Consider the following 13505-nt stretch of genomic DNA (forward strand, 5'->3'; position numbering starts at 1 on the left):
ATTACCAATGTTTTGAGAACTTGTTTGAAAGATTTTAGCACGGCTATGTGATAACCCTTGACCAATCCCGCAGCTTCTGGTAGGACACACGTGGAGTGGTAAGGGAGGAAGAAGACAACCATATAGTCACATGCCTGATTTTATATTTGAAATAGACATGAAAAATGAAGTGTTCTGTAGATTTCAAATTTTTATTTTTTTATATTTGTTTTTTAGCTTTTAGGTAGACACAATGTCTTTATTTTATTTTTATGTGATGCTGAGGATCAAACCTAGAACTTCACACATGCCAGATGAGTGCACTACTACATGAGCCACATCCCCAGCCCCGCTTTCAAATTTTTAAATTAGAGAATAGTTGTTTGCTGTAAATATATACAATTTACATAAAACAACCACTGAATTGGCACTTAAATTTTTTGATAATTTAATCTCTGTTGAGGTTTGATCTGAAATAGTTTAAAGCAATATACCATATCAATGATTTGTAATATACAACTGACATTATGTTTTAAAACAACATTGGGCTTAGTGCAGTCTAATACAGATTTTCAAATGGTATTCTGAGATTTTAACAGTTGTATCCATAGTTTCATCTTGTAAAAGAAATTTCAGTAAATTAACAATGTTAAAAATTTTCAAAATTGTCCATTGGTCAAGAGAAATTGTCAAACATGGAAGTTTGCTCATTTGCAACAAGAGAAAACTTACATTTTGAAAATATTTATTGATGTGTTTACTTTCGATAAGGCCAAGAAAGTTAAATGATAATAAATCCTGATTTGATTAGAATATTTAACTTAAGCTAATGTTTTGGGTTTCAATTCAGGAACTTTTAAGTTTTTCAGTATTCGTAGACTAATGTTCTGAGAAATAATATTAAATACACAAAAACTTGTATATAGAGATATGCATTTTTTTCTTCCTCCTCAGACCCATGTGTGGCTTGACACAGCACTGATTCCAGCGCAGTTACATCACAGTTTTTAATACTGTTACATATGCTGGATCAGTAAGTGTACTATGATCCTTTCCTTCTCTATATTTATTATTTTTCTGGTGTTAAAAATATGTATCCTGGCCCCCATCAGTCCAGGCTGGCCCCCAGTGACCCGTGGAAAAGTCCAAGCCTAGGCCTTGGACTGCGCCTCAGACCCATGCAAGAGTCCAGGCCCAGGACTTTCCCCAGTGAACCACGCAGGGACCCAGGCCCAGGACCACCCCTGCATGGAGCAGACAACCAGGCTGTTGTGCCCCATTTATCCAATGAATGGCTCCCTAGGCCCACCTCAATCTTGGGACACTGCAGCCATCACCAAAGCTCTCCCCACATACTAGCCTCCACCTTGGGACAACAGAAAGGGACTGGCAGCAGCTTCCCACCACAGCACTGCATGCCACAGCACTGTATCTCTTACCAGGCAGCCCAAAGTCATTGTAAGTCCCACCCTTTCAGCCCACCTCTGAAAGTGGTTGCCTCCATCTTGGGACACCCCCACTGCCATTCTGAGTTACCTCTGTTACTACTGCTACTATCTTTAGTTGTAGTAGTATCTGTCTTGGGACACCAGCCATTGACTGAAAGCTCAACACCAAGGTACTTACAGGTTTGATGTTATCACTGCTGCCAACTACAATGTGGTGACTGCCATCTAGGGACACAATCAGGACCTGGAAGACTTATCATCAAGGTCATCAAGCTTGGTTATGCCAGAGGTATCCCTGTTAGGTGTGCTAATAGCCACCATCTTGTTGCAGACAGAAGAGAGCCTTGAGCAGGGTTGCCTCTTTCTTTTCTCCTATTAAAAGTCAACTTTTTTTGATTCATGTTCACTCCTATGATCTAATACTTTTATATTCTCACCTCTTACCTTACACACCCTACACCCCCACCCCCATTTCTGTCTTTGTCCACCAATAGAAACTGTAGACTCTTTTGCAAACCTGTCTATATTTCAGATATTAATTGAACACATCATTTATTTTATTGTGATAAAACTGTAATCATCTAAACAGAAACTATTTGGTTTAAAACTGTATATCATTTGCATTGGGTGCTGTTAATATCCATCTCCCCATTAAAGGCAAGACACCAGAAACTTGCAGGGACACTGTATGATTATAGAATAGAAACTATAACACCTCGGATTTGCACTACTAGAGGAGAAGACACATGGAAAAATGAAATGACAAAGGAAAAGGGTGCCCCAAACAAACCAAGATGATATAATAATAGAATCTGTTTTCAGTACAGTAGATGAAATGTTAGAATTATGTCAGAATGTACATAATTAAAATGATCTACATATCAAACAATGAAATAAGAGCAAATACAGGTGACAATCCATCACTCCAACAAAGAGCAAATACAGGTAGTAAAAGATAGATTTGCGGGAGGCGGGGGACCTTGAAATGAAGAAAAAAATAAACCAAATAAAATTCAATAGAAAACATCACCAGTAGACTATATCACTTAAAAGACAGAACCTCAGACAATGAAGACAAAATATATAATCTTGAAAATAAAGTTGACCACACAGTGAAGATGGTAAGAAACTATAAACAGAACCTCCAGGAATTATGGGATAGCATCAAAAGACCAAATCTAAGATTTATTGGATTAGAAGAAGGTACAGAGATACAAACCAAAGGAATGTATGCTCTCAATGAAATAATATCAGAAAATTTTCCAAACATGAAGAATGAATTGGGAAATCAAATACAAAAGGCTTATAGGATACCAAATCTACAACATTGCAACAGATCCACACAAAGACATATTATAATGAAAATGCCTAGCATACAGAATAAAGATAGAATTTTGAAAGCCACAAGAGAAAAGTTCCAGATTATGTAAAGGGGAAAACCAATTCGTATCTCAGCAGGTTTCTCAACCTAGACCCGCAAAGCTAGGAGATCCTGGAACAACATATACCAACCTCTGAAAGAAAATGGGTGCCAATCAAGAATGTTATATCCAGCAAAATTCAGCTCCAGATTTGATGATGAAATAAAAACCTTCCATGATAAACAAAAGTTAAAAGAATTTACAATGAGAAAACCTGCACTACAGGATATTCTCAGCAAAATATTCCATAAGAAGGAAATGAAAATCAGCAAAGAAAGTAACTACACTGAAGGAAAAAACAATCGAAGGAGAAACCAAGTCAAATACAAAACCAAAAACAAACCATAATGACTGGGAATACAAACCATATTTCAATAATGACTTTGAATGTTAGTAGCAAAAACTGATCAACTAAAACACATAGACTAGTAGATTGGAAAAATAAAAAGACCCAACAATATGCTGCCTTTAACAGACTCATTTTATTTCGAAAAGATATCCACAGATCAAACGTGAAAGGATGGGAAAAAACATACTCCTCATATGAACTGTGGAAACAGGCAGGGGTATATATCCTCATATAAGATAAAGTGGCCTTTAAACCAATGTTAGTCAGAAGGGATAAAGAAGGAAATTTCATACTGCTTAAATAAATCATATATCAACAAGACATAACAATCATATTTATGCCCCAAACAATGGAGCATCTACATAAATCAAACAAACCCTTCTAAATGTCAAGAATCAAATAGAACCCAGCACAATATTACTGGGTGACTTTTAACACACCTTTCTCATCACTAGATAGATCTTCCAAACAAAACTAAACAAAGAAACTATAGAACTAAATGAAACTATAGAACTCAATAATATAATCAATAATTTAGATTTAACAGACATATATAGAGTATTTCATCAATCAATGAGTGAACATAGTTTTTTCTTAGCAGCACATGAATCCTTCTCTAAAATAGACCATATGGTATGCTACAAAGCAACTCTTAGCAAATACAAAAAAAGAAAAAAGAAAGAAAGAAAGAAAAAGAAATACTACCCTGCATTCTACCAGACCATAATGGAATGAAATTAGAAATCAATGATAAAGTGAAATATAGAAACTACTTCAATACCTGGAGACTAAATAATACACTATTAAATGATGCATGGATAGCAGAAGACATCCTCAAAAAAAAAATTTAGAGGTAAATGAGAACTCTGATACAATATGCCAAAATTTCTGGGACACTTCAAAGAGAAAAGTTCATTGCATTGAGCTCATTCATAAAATCAATAAGAAGTTAACATTCAAAGCTCTAGAAAAAGAAGAACAAATCAACAGCAAAAGTAGAAGACAGGAAATAAACTCAGAGCTGAAATCAATGAAATTGACAAAAATGACAACAAAAAGCTGGTTCTTTGAAAAACTAAAATTGATAAACCTTAGCCACCCTAACAAAAAAGGAGAACACTCAAAGTTACTAAAATTCTTGATACAAGATACTTTTGAAAAACAGAAGGTAATTGAAAACTATTTTGAAAATTTATACTTCAAGAAAATAGAAAATCTTGAAGACATCAACAAATTTATAGAGACATATGATCTTTCCAAACTAAATTATGAGGACATACACAAATAGATCAATTTTGAAAATGAAATAGTAGATGCCATCAAAATCTACCAACAAAGAAAAGCCGAGAACCAGATGAATTCTCATCCGAGTTTTACAAGACCTACAAAGAAGAATTAATACCAATTCACCTCAAATTATTCCATGAAATAAAAAACTCCTTCCAAACTCATTCTATGAGGCTAGTATCACCCTGATAGCTAAGGCAAACAAAGACCCATCAAGGAAAGAAAACTTCAGAGCAATGTCCCTGGAACATAGATATAAAAATTAATAAAATTCTGGCAAATTGCATACAAAAATATATTAAAAAGATAGTGCACCATAATCAAGTGGGATTCATCCCAGGTATGCAAGCTGGGTTCAACATATGGAACTCAATAAACATGATTTATCACATCAATAGACTTAAAGATAAAAATCATATGATCATATGATCATTTCAACAGATGCAGAAAATGCATTTGACAAAATACAACATCCTTTCATGTTTAAAACACTAGAACAACTACGGGTATTAGGAACATACCTCAATATTGTAAAAGCTACCTATGATGAGCCCAATGTCAGCATCATTCTAAACAGAAAAATTGGAAACATTCCCTCTAAGAACTGGAACAAGATAGGGATTCCCTCTTTCACCACTTCTAATCAACATAGTTCTTGAAACTCAAGCCAGAACAGTTAGACAGAAGAAATTAAAGGAATACAAATAGGAAAAGAAGAACTCAAACTTATAACTATTTGTTGACATCATGATTCTGTACATAGAGGATTCAAAAAACTCCACCAGAAAACTTCTAGAATTAATAAATGAATTCATTAAAATAGAAGGATACAAAGCAATACCAATAAATCAAATGCATTTTTATATATAAGTGATAAACCCGCTGAAAGAGAAATTAGGAAAACGTCCCCATTCACAATAGCCTCAAAAAAAAAAAAAACCTTGAGAGTCAATTTTACAGAAGAGGTGAAAGATCTATACAATGAAAACATCAGAACACTAAAGAAAGAAATTGAAGAAGACTTAAGATAATGGAAAGATCTCCCATGTTCTTGGACAGGAAGAATTAATATTGTCAAAATGACCATATTACCAAAAGCATTGTACAGATTTAATGCAATTCCAATTGAAATCCCAGGAACATTCCTCATGGAAATGGAAAATGCAATCATAAAATTCATTTGGAAAAATAAGAGACCCAGAATACCAAAGCTAGCCTTAGTAAGAAGAGTGAAACAGGAAGCATTCTAATACCAGACCTTAAACTATACTACAGAGATATTGTAACAAAAACAGCATGGTATTGGCATCAAAGTAGATATATAGACCAATGGTACAGAATAAAAGACACAGAGACAAACTACATAAATACAGTTATCTCATACTAGACAAAGGTGCTGAAAACACTTTGGCAAAAAGATAGCCTCTTCAACAAATGGTGCTGGGGAAACTGGAAATCCATAAGCAGTTAAGTGAAATTAAACCACTCTCTTTCATCATCTACAAAAGTCAAAAGTAAATCGAGGACCTAGGAATTAGACTAAAGACACTGTGCCTAATAGAAGGAAACCTAGGCCCAAATTTTCATCATTTCCAATTAGGTCCTGACTTTCTTAACTTGACTCCTAAAGCACAAGAAATGAAATCAAGAATTAATAAATGGGATAGATTCAAACTAAGAAGCTTCTTTTCAGCAAAGAAAATAATTACGTGAAGAGAGAGCCCACAGAGTGGGAGAACATATTTACTACATGCACATCAGTTAGAGCACTAATTTCCAAGACACATAGAGAACTCAAAAAACACTAATAATAATAATAATAATAATAATAATAATAATAATAATAATAAATGGGCTAAGGAACGGAACAGACTCTTCTGAAAAGATTAACAAATAAATGAAAAATGTTCAACATATGTTTTAATTAGAGAAATACAAATCAAAACCACTCTCAAATTTAATCTCACTTCCAGTCAGAGTGGCAATTATCAAGAATACAAGCAGTATAAGTGTTGGCTAGAATGTAGGGAAAAAGGTATACTCATACATTGCTGGTGGGACTGCAAATTGGTACAACCACTATGGAAAGCAGTATAGGATTCCTCAGAAAACTTGGAATGGAACCACCATTTGACCCAGCTGTCCAACTCCTGGTCTATACCCAAAGGTGTTAGAATCAGCATACTATAGTGATGCAGCTACATCAATGTTTATAGCAGTTTAACTCACAATATCTAAACTGTGAAACCAACCTAGATGCCCTTCAGTAAATGAATGGGTAAAGAAATTGTGGTATATATACACAATGGAGTATTACTTGACATTCAAAGAGAATAAAATCATGGCATTTGCAGGTAAATGGGTGGAGTTGGAGAACATCATGCTAAGCGTAGTAAGCCAATCCCCCCAAAACACAGGCTGAATGTTCTGATGAGTGGATGCTGATCCATAATGGGCAGGAGGGCATGGGTAAATGGAGGAAATGTGATTGGACAAAGATAGGGAGGGGTGAGAGGGAACATGGTGGCAGGAAAGATGGTGGAATGAGGCGGACATCATTACCTTAGGTACATGTGTGGCTGCACATAGGGTACAATGCTACATCGTGTACAACTAGAGAAATGAAAAGTGCTCCATTTGTGTACAGTGAATTAAAATGCATTCTGCTATCATATATACTTAATTAGAATAAATAAATGATTTTTTTTTAAATATCCGTTTTTGCAGAACTGGGGTTGTGGCTCAGCAGTAGAGCGCTGGCCTAGCACATGCAAGGTGCTGTGTTCCATTCTCAGAACCACATAAAAATAAATAAAAGTATTGTGTCCAACTATTTAAAAGCTAATTTTTTTTAAAAAAAAAACTTTTTTTTGCTCATTTTAAAAATTTTCGTTTATATAATGCTTTTTTAAAATTATAATTTTTCTAATATTTGAAAATATTTTTTTCAAAGTTTTTACACACCGAGAAATTTTGAAGAGGTCTGGAGTTCTCCAATCCTTGCTCCAGTTTAAACTAGTTGCTCTTTAAGCCTGATGCGTTTTCCTTTGTCACTCTGTGGCATTGGATATTCTGTTTCCTAAAGCATAAATTCTTCTTTTCTTGGTTTCCTTGTTGTTTGTTGGATTGTGTGTTCTACCAGCTTTCCCAGAAGCAGAGCATCTTCTTTTACAGTCTTTGCACTTCTAAAAATATATTTACTTAAATGGTATTTCGGCTAATGTGGATAGATAACTATTTTTCTATGCAGTTTTAAAGTGGTATTCCACTGTCTTTCACCCAGTATTTTTGATAAGTCTTATAGCAATTTTTGTTCTTTTTCTTGGTGTTTAAGTTACTTTGCTCTTTCTAGAAACCGTAATGATTATATTTATACCAGTGTTTGGAAATTTCGTGATATTTGCTCATCGTTTTTTTTTTTTTTCATTCATTATGGTAGGTATATTTGACAAACCTGCATTTGAAGACTTCTGTTTTTAGAAAGTTTTCTTTTGTTATTTCTTTGTTACTGTCATGTGCTTGCTGACTCATGAGCTCTGTGTCAGTTTTACTGGATTGGATCACCTGCATTAACTCCTTTCAGTGTATGGTATTTTCTTTTCTTGCTTGCTTATCTCTTTTCATTGCAATATTTATAATTTTGAAGAGCTCTTTAGTCATTTATTCTCAGTTTGTTCTGTTTTTGGAGGTTTTCTTATTGTTTAATAGGTACAATAACATACCTCTCTGATAATAGTAAGTATATAGGTACATTTTTTTTCTTTTGTCCCCAGCAACATCTCTCATGTATTCAGACCTCTTTCTTTGTTCCTTTTTTGTTTATTTTGGTCTTTCTCATGTTAGCAGATGTCTTGTAGTGTTTTGATTACTGTCCACATATGATTAAAGAGTGAGGCTCAAAAGTCCATTGAAAATGTTGTGTTTAGATGGAGACAGGGAAGACTTGCATAGCCATATAGGTGTGTACTGCAGAACTTCCAAAGGTACTTTTTACATATACCCATTTGTACTATAAAAAATAATCTGTATTTACCATGTTAGAAATTTTTAAAATGGCTATTGATTGATTTAATGTAATAACAATAAACCCAGTGTATGTTAACAAATAACACTTTTTATTTCTGAAAAATAACTATTTCTCCCAAACAAAAGAAATTTAGAAGAATGGTATTGTTTTATACTCATTCATGAATATCTTTTTAATGTCTGTCTTAGTAGAAGAAAACTAGATTCTTATATTTCTGAATTTGGTATAATATGATATGTTGTTTTGGTAGAAATATCTGAAAAATATCCAGCTTCACCCAGTATTTTAAATCTTTTCAGATAATTGTGATTATTTTCCTCTGATACTACACCAGCACTAGACAAGTGAAATCTTTTTGTTTGTTGCAGTGTACAATCTGACTCTGCATCATTGAATTTCTTTATACTTTGTACATCAAAATCTATTGGTCTGTTTTAAACTTTGAATGGATTTTTTTTACCATGTGTAATTTTGTAACATTATGCATTGGTCATTTGAAAAATATTGGTTCATTAAATTATTTGGATATCCCAAATGCTGACATGTTATGTTATAGAATATCAAGAAATCACATTCATTAATATTAGTGATATTAAATAACCATTATTAGTGAAATAATTAACCATCAGTCTTGGGTGTGAATTTTTCCAAAGTATTAATTTTTTACTTTTGTTATTAGCAAATACTGTCAGTTATTTCTTTTCCTCCTCCCACCCCCTGTGGATGCATCTTGTTATTAAAATTCAGTTTTATTTTACTAGTTTTTTGTTCCACTGTAATTATAGCTGATATTTGAAAGAGATATAAGGACAAGAGGTATTGATATCACTGGATAACTGCTTCTTGAATTTGATCCAGAAATTTTTGATTCACTGAAATCCTTATGGGTTGATATTTTCACAAATTCTAGTTTTATTATGAGAATTATTCTAACACTTTTTCTAATAATAATAAGTATTCTAATTTCTATTATGAGAATTAATCTAGTTGAAATTAAAAAATTGTTTTCCTATTTCTTTCTTGTATTCAGAATTTTTTGTTGGATACATAAGTTCCTTTTATCCAGAATGTTTAGTCTTATAAAAATACTTTTCTTTAAGTTTAGCCATGAATGTAAAAGTAAAGTATTGTGAAACATGTCAGGAAATTGCAAGATCTAATGTGACTGAAAAAAAAAACAGAATCATCAAATTCTGAAAGGTAAATATAAGGAAAAACTGAATCTCTTTTAATTTAAGCATATAAAATAACATGTAAACCACATTATTTCATAGTTAACTGACAAAGGGCTCTATAGCCTTTTGTATATATTATTGGTTTCAATAATGATTTTGTTGAAATTTTTATTTCAACAAAAATATTCCAGATTCTTGGTTTTTAAATCTTATTAACATGTACAGTACATTTAATAAGTTGTAAAATATTTTTTAAAAGTACTTAATAATTCTTATATTACTAAGTAACTAGATGTTAATAAATTTTAGCTATCCCTATTAAATGAAAACAGTTATAAGATCCTACAGGTTATAACACTGGACAATTATTGCAAATAAGAAATCTTAAAATGTTTTCAAAAAGCTATAAAGCTAAAAATTTGAAAATTCAGAGGTTGAGGTTTTTAAAAATTCAGTGCTTAGGTAGATCTCTATGAAACACAACATGTTTCATAGTCCTTTTAAGCATTCTAATTAGAACTTTATTCAGGGTTCTAGATTAAGTATTTTACCCTTTTCTTTATTCTGTGTTTTACAATGGATTAATTGTTAGTCTGTTGAGATTAATTAATTTCTTGTCCCCAAAAAAGTAAATCACTGAATAAGGCCTTATGAAAGTATATATTGGACTTTAGTAGTAAAGTTATCTAGCCTTATCTTCATCTATCAAATTTCCTTGAGTTCTGGAGTAGGTAGGTGGTGCATGTGATGTAACTGACCAGTAAAAATCTAAGAAAATTAACTAATAATGATTGAAATTAATAAGGTGGTTTAATGTAAAAAAATTAAAAAACAGAATCTTTCTGATAGATCAGTGATTATAAAACATACTGAACAAAAAGCTCATTCACAATAGTAACAAAAATGAGAAATGTGTATAAAACAAAGCAAAAGTTTACTGAGATAACTTGCATGATAGATGCTTTGCCAAATTAATTTGTAGATTTAATCAGTATTAAGTTGAATATCTCAGTGAGACTTGGTTTGGAAACTAGCAAACTAAAATAAGATTTATATATTTATAAATATATAAGATTTATATATTTATATATTTCCATTTTTAATACCATGTATTTTATTATTTCTCCATGTTAGATACTAATTTGTGTGTTTACTATTTTAAGCACAATTTTAATGATCATTTTTGTGGAAATAAATGTCCTTTATGTTTTTAAATTATGAGATTTATGAATAGTAACAGAATATAAGTGATTTGCTCTACCTAATAAAGTACATTGTTAATCTTTTGTTAAGACTGTGTGGTATTGGCCCCCAAATAATCTAAAAACAGATCAATGGAATGGCATAAATTTTATAAAAGTAGCTTTATGGATATATTAATTCAATAAATCATAAATGACTATTTGAAATTGTTGCTAGGATATTGGCATAATTCATTGGGAAAAAGTCTGAGTTGCAGGTAGTTTAAATCTGTACACACAAAGATAGGCCTATGTTGTATATATGTATATGTTTTTTCAGGCAGTTTTTTTTAATCGAGCTAGTGAAAAATTAGGGACATGTTTGTCAATGCATATCTGATTTTGCATAGGAAAAGACATTTTAAGCATAAGAGAATACAAAAACAAGTATAGAAAAAGATATTTTTTTTCAAATATATTCCTCATGTTAGGTGCTCTGACAAATTAATAACAACACTTAAATTTTAACTAAAAACAGGCCAGGGACTTAAACAGATGAAATAATGACAGCTGAGACTAAAATCAGCTGATAGACTACCTGAGTGTCTTTTTAACATGTCTCCAAAGTTTCTCTCAGTCTTGCTTAAAAAAAATGGCCTCCTCCTAAATTGTAACCTCCCATCAAAGACAGGGAATCTGCATATGTTTTCCTTTTCAGTTAACAAAGAAGATGCCTTGATTTTTTTTTTTCTCTTAGCAAATGTCTTTATTTTGATGGTGCTCAAATATATTGTTTTATGAAGAAAAAGATAATAAATGACTTTCTCTTTTTCAGTAAGCAACATAAAGCTTCTTCACCAGAAGAAAAAAATGGATGTGATACAAATTTATTTGAAGATTCATTAGCAACAAAAAGTGAAGAAAACACAACAGTTTCAGATAAAGAAAATAATAAGTGTCTTGCAGGCAAGGAAACTGGCTCAAAGAAAATCTTCAGTTATGATTCAAATATTGAGGCAGATAAAATGGAGTAAGAAAAACAAAGACAGCACATTTGTCAGGAAATGGAATTGAAAATGGGCCAAAGTTCAGAAAACATAATTTCAAGTGATCAGATTAAAGATCACAAGTCCAGTGAAGCTCGGTTTTCTTTGAAGAATATTAAGGATTTGTGGTTACCATCAGGTGATGTTAGCATTGATCAGTTTTTGAGAAAAAGAGATGAATCAGAATCTGTTAGTTCTGATGTTAGCGAGCAAGGCAGTGTTCATTTGGAACCTTTGACACCATCAGAGGTACTTGAGTATGAAAGTACAGAGATTCTTCAGAAAAATGGTGATTCTTCTGCCAACACTGATGAAGTAGTGTCTGATCAAAAAAATGACATTCCTGGAGAAGATAGTCCAAGCACAGGAGAGACAACAGTAGACTTGGCAGATGAAAAAGAACAAAGTTGAAATAATTTAGTCATTCTAAGTTGTAGCACACCAACAGAAAGAGCATTTGGAACAGTGCAATCAGGTGAGCTCAGTAGTGCTGTGGTAGAGTTCAGAAATAAGAAAATGTGAGGGAGGTAATTCATACGCTTCACATGTATGTTCAATCTAAGTTATTAAATCAGTTCACCAACTACAGCATGCATGGTATGGATTTCCAAGTTTTTAAAAACACGAACAGGATTTTAATGAAAGCTAAGTGTGAGATCAAAGGCTATGTTTTTGAAGAAATAGGACTTGGTTGTAGATATGAATGGATTTATGAGATTAGTTATATTATTAAAATTTTTCAAACTTTCAGTCCTAAGCTTAAAATCCTTATTATCTGTATAACCTTTTAAGTTACTTTTAAAGAAAGAGATTTGGAAATAATGTACTTTTCAGAGTAATAGATTTTAAATAGTGGCTGATTGGCATTGTTAATAAAGGCTTTAAGTATAATGCTGGAAAATGGAGCATGCTTAGAGTGCTAAATTGATCTAATGAGAATTTGGATGAACGCAAACTTAATTTTGAATTCAGTATAACATTCCAGTCTGTCAGAAGCATGTAAACAGAATTTTTGAATCTGTGTACCTCGCTAACAAGTGTTAGCCTGCCAGGCTGTAAGCTTACCTTTAACTAAACTTTCAGTGAAAGTGGAATTATAAAACATAAATTTATATTTGTGCTTTTGGTCAGTATGTAAGATGTGCAAATATCCCTTGATGTACTAGTTGTACAAAGTAGAAATTCATTGTTGAAACTCCTGTAGCTACTATCCTTTTAATATTGTTTTAATATCTTCCTTAGAAATAGACCCATAAAAATGGTCTGGAAGCCAAACCAAAGTATGGTATAATGTAGATAATGTAAAGCAGTAAACTGAAAACATGTGCTAACATGTATTCAGTCATGTTTAAGTGACTTTTTCTTAATTGTAAAATAGAAACTTCAAACGGGACCTAAAAGAGTGATATAGAAGACTGGTTTGGGGAAAGTAGCCTAATTTACCCATAAGTTGGCTGCTAAATTGATTTTTCAGTTTTTTATCATCTAGAACATAATAGATATAGAATAAAATGAAGAATAATAGTTTGCTTTAAGTACTAATAAACTTTATTTAAATGCTACATTTTTTACTTCTTAAAATGTGCTTTGAA

The 13505-nt window shown here is 32.3% G+C and overlaps 1 pseudogene; it reads left to right on the forward strand.

The window, feature by feature from the left end:
* LOC143387998 (zinc finger protein 280D-like) overlaps positions 1 to 12435 on the forward strand; it is a 75152-nt pseudogene extending 62717 nt beyond the window's left edge.
* Positions 12436 to 13505: the final 1070 nt, after the last annotated feature.

Source organism: Callospermophilus lateralis, unplaced genomic scaffold (genome assembly GCF_048772815.1).
Source record: "Callospermophilus lateralis isolate mCalLat2 unplaced genomic scaffold, mCalLat2.hap1 Scaffold_183, whole genome shotgun sequence".
Classification (NCBI taxonomy): Eukaryota; Metazoa; Chordata; class Mammalia; order Rodentia; family Sciuridae; genus Callospermophilus; species Callospermophilus lateralis.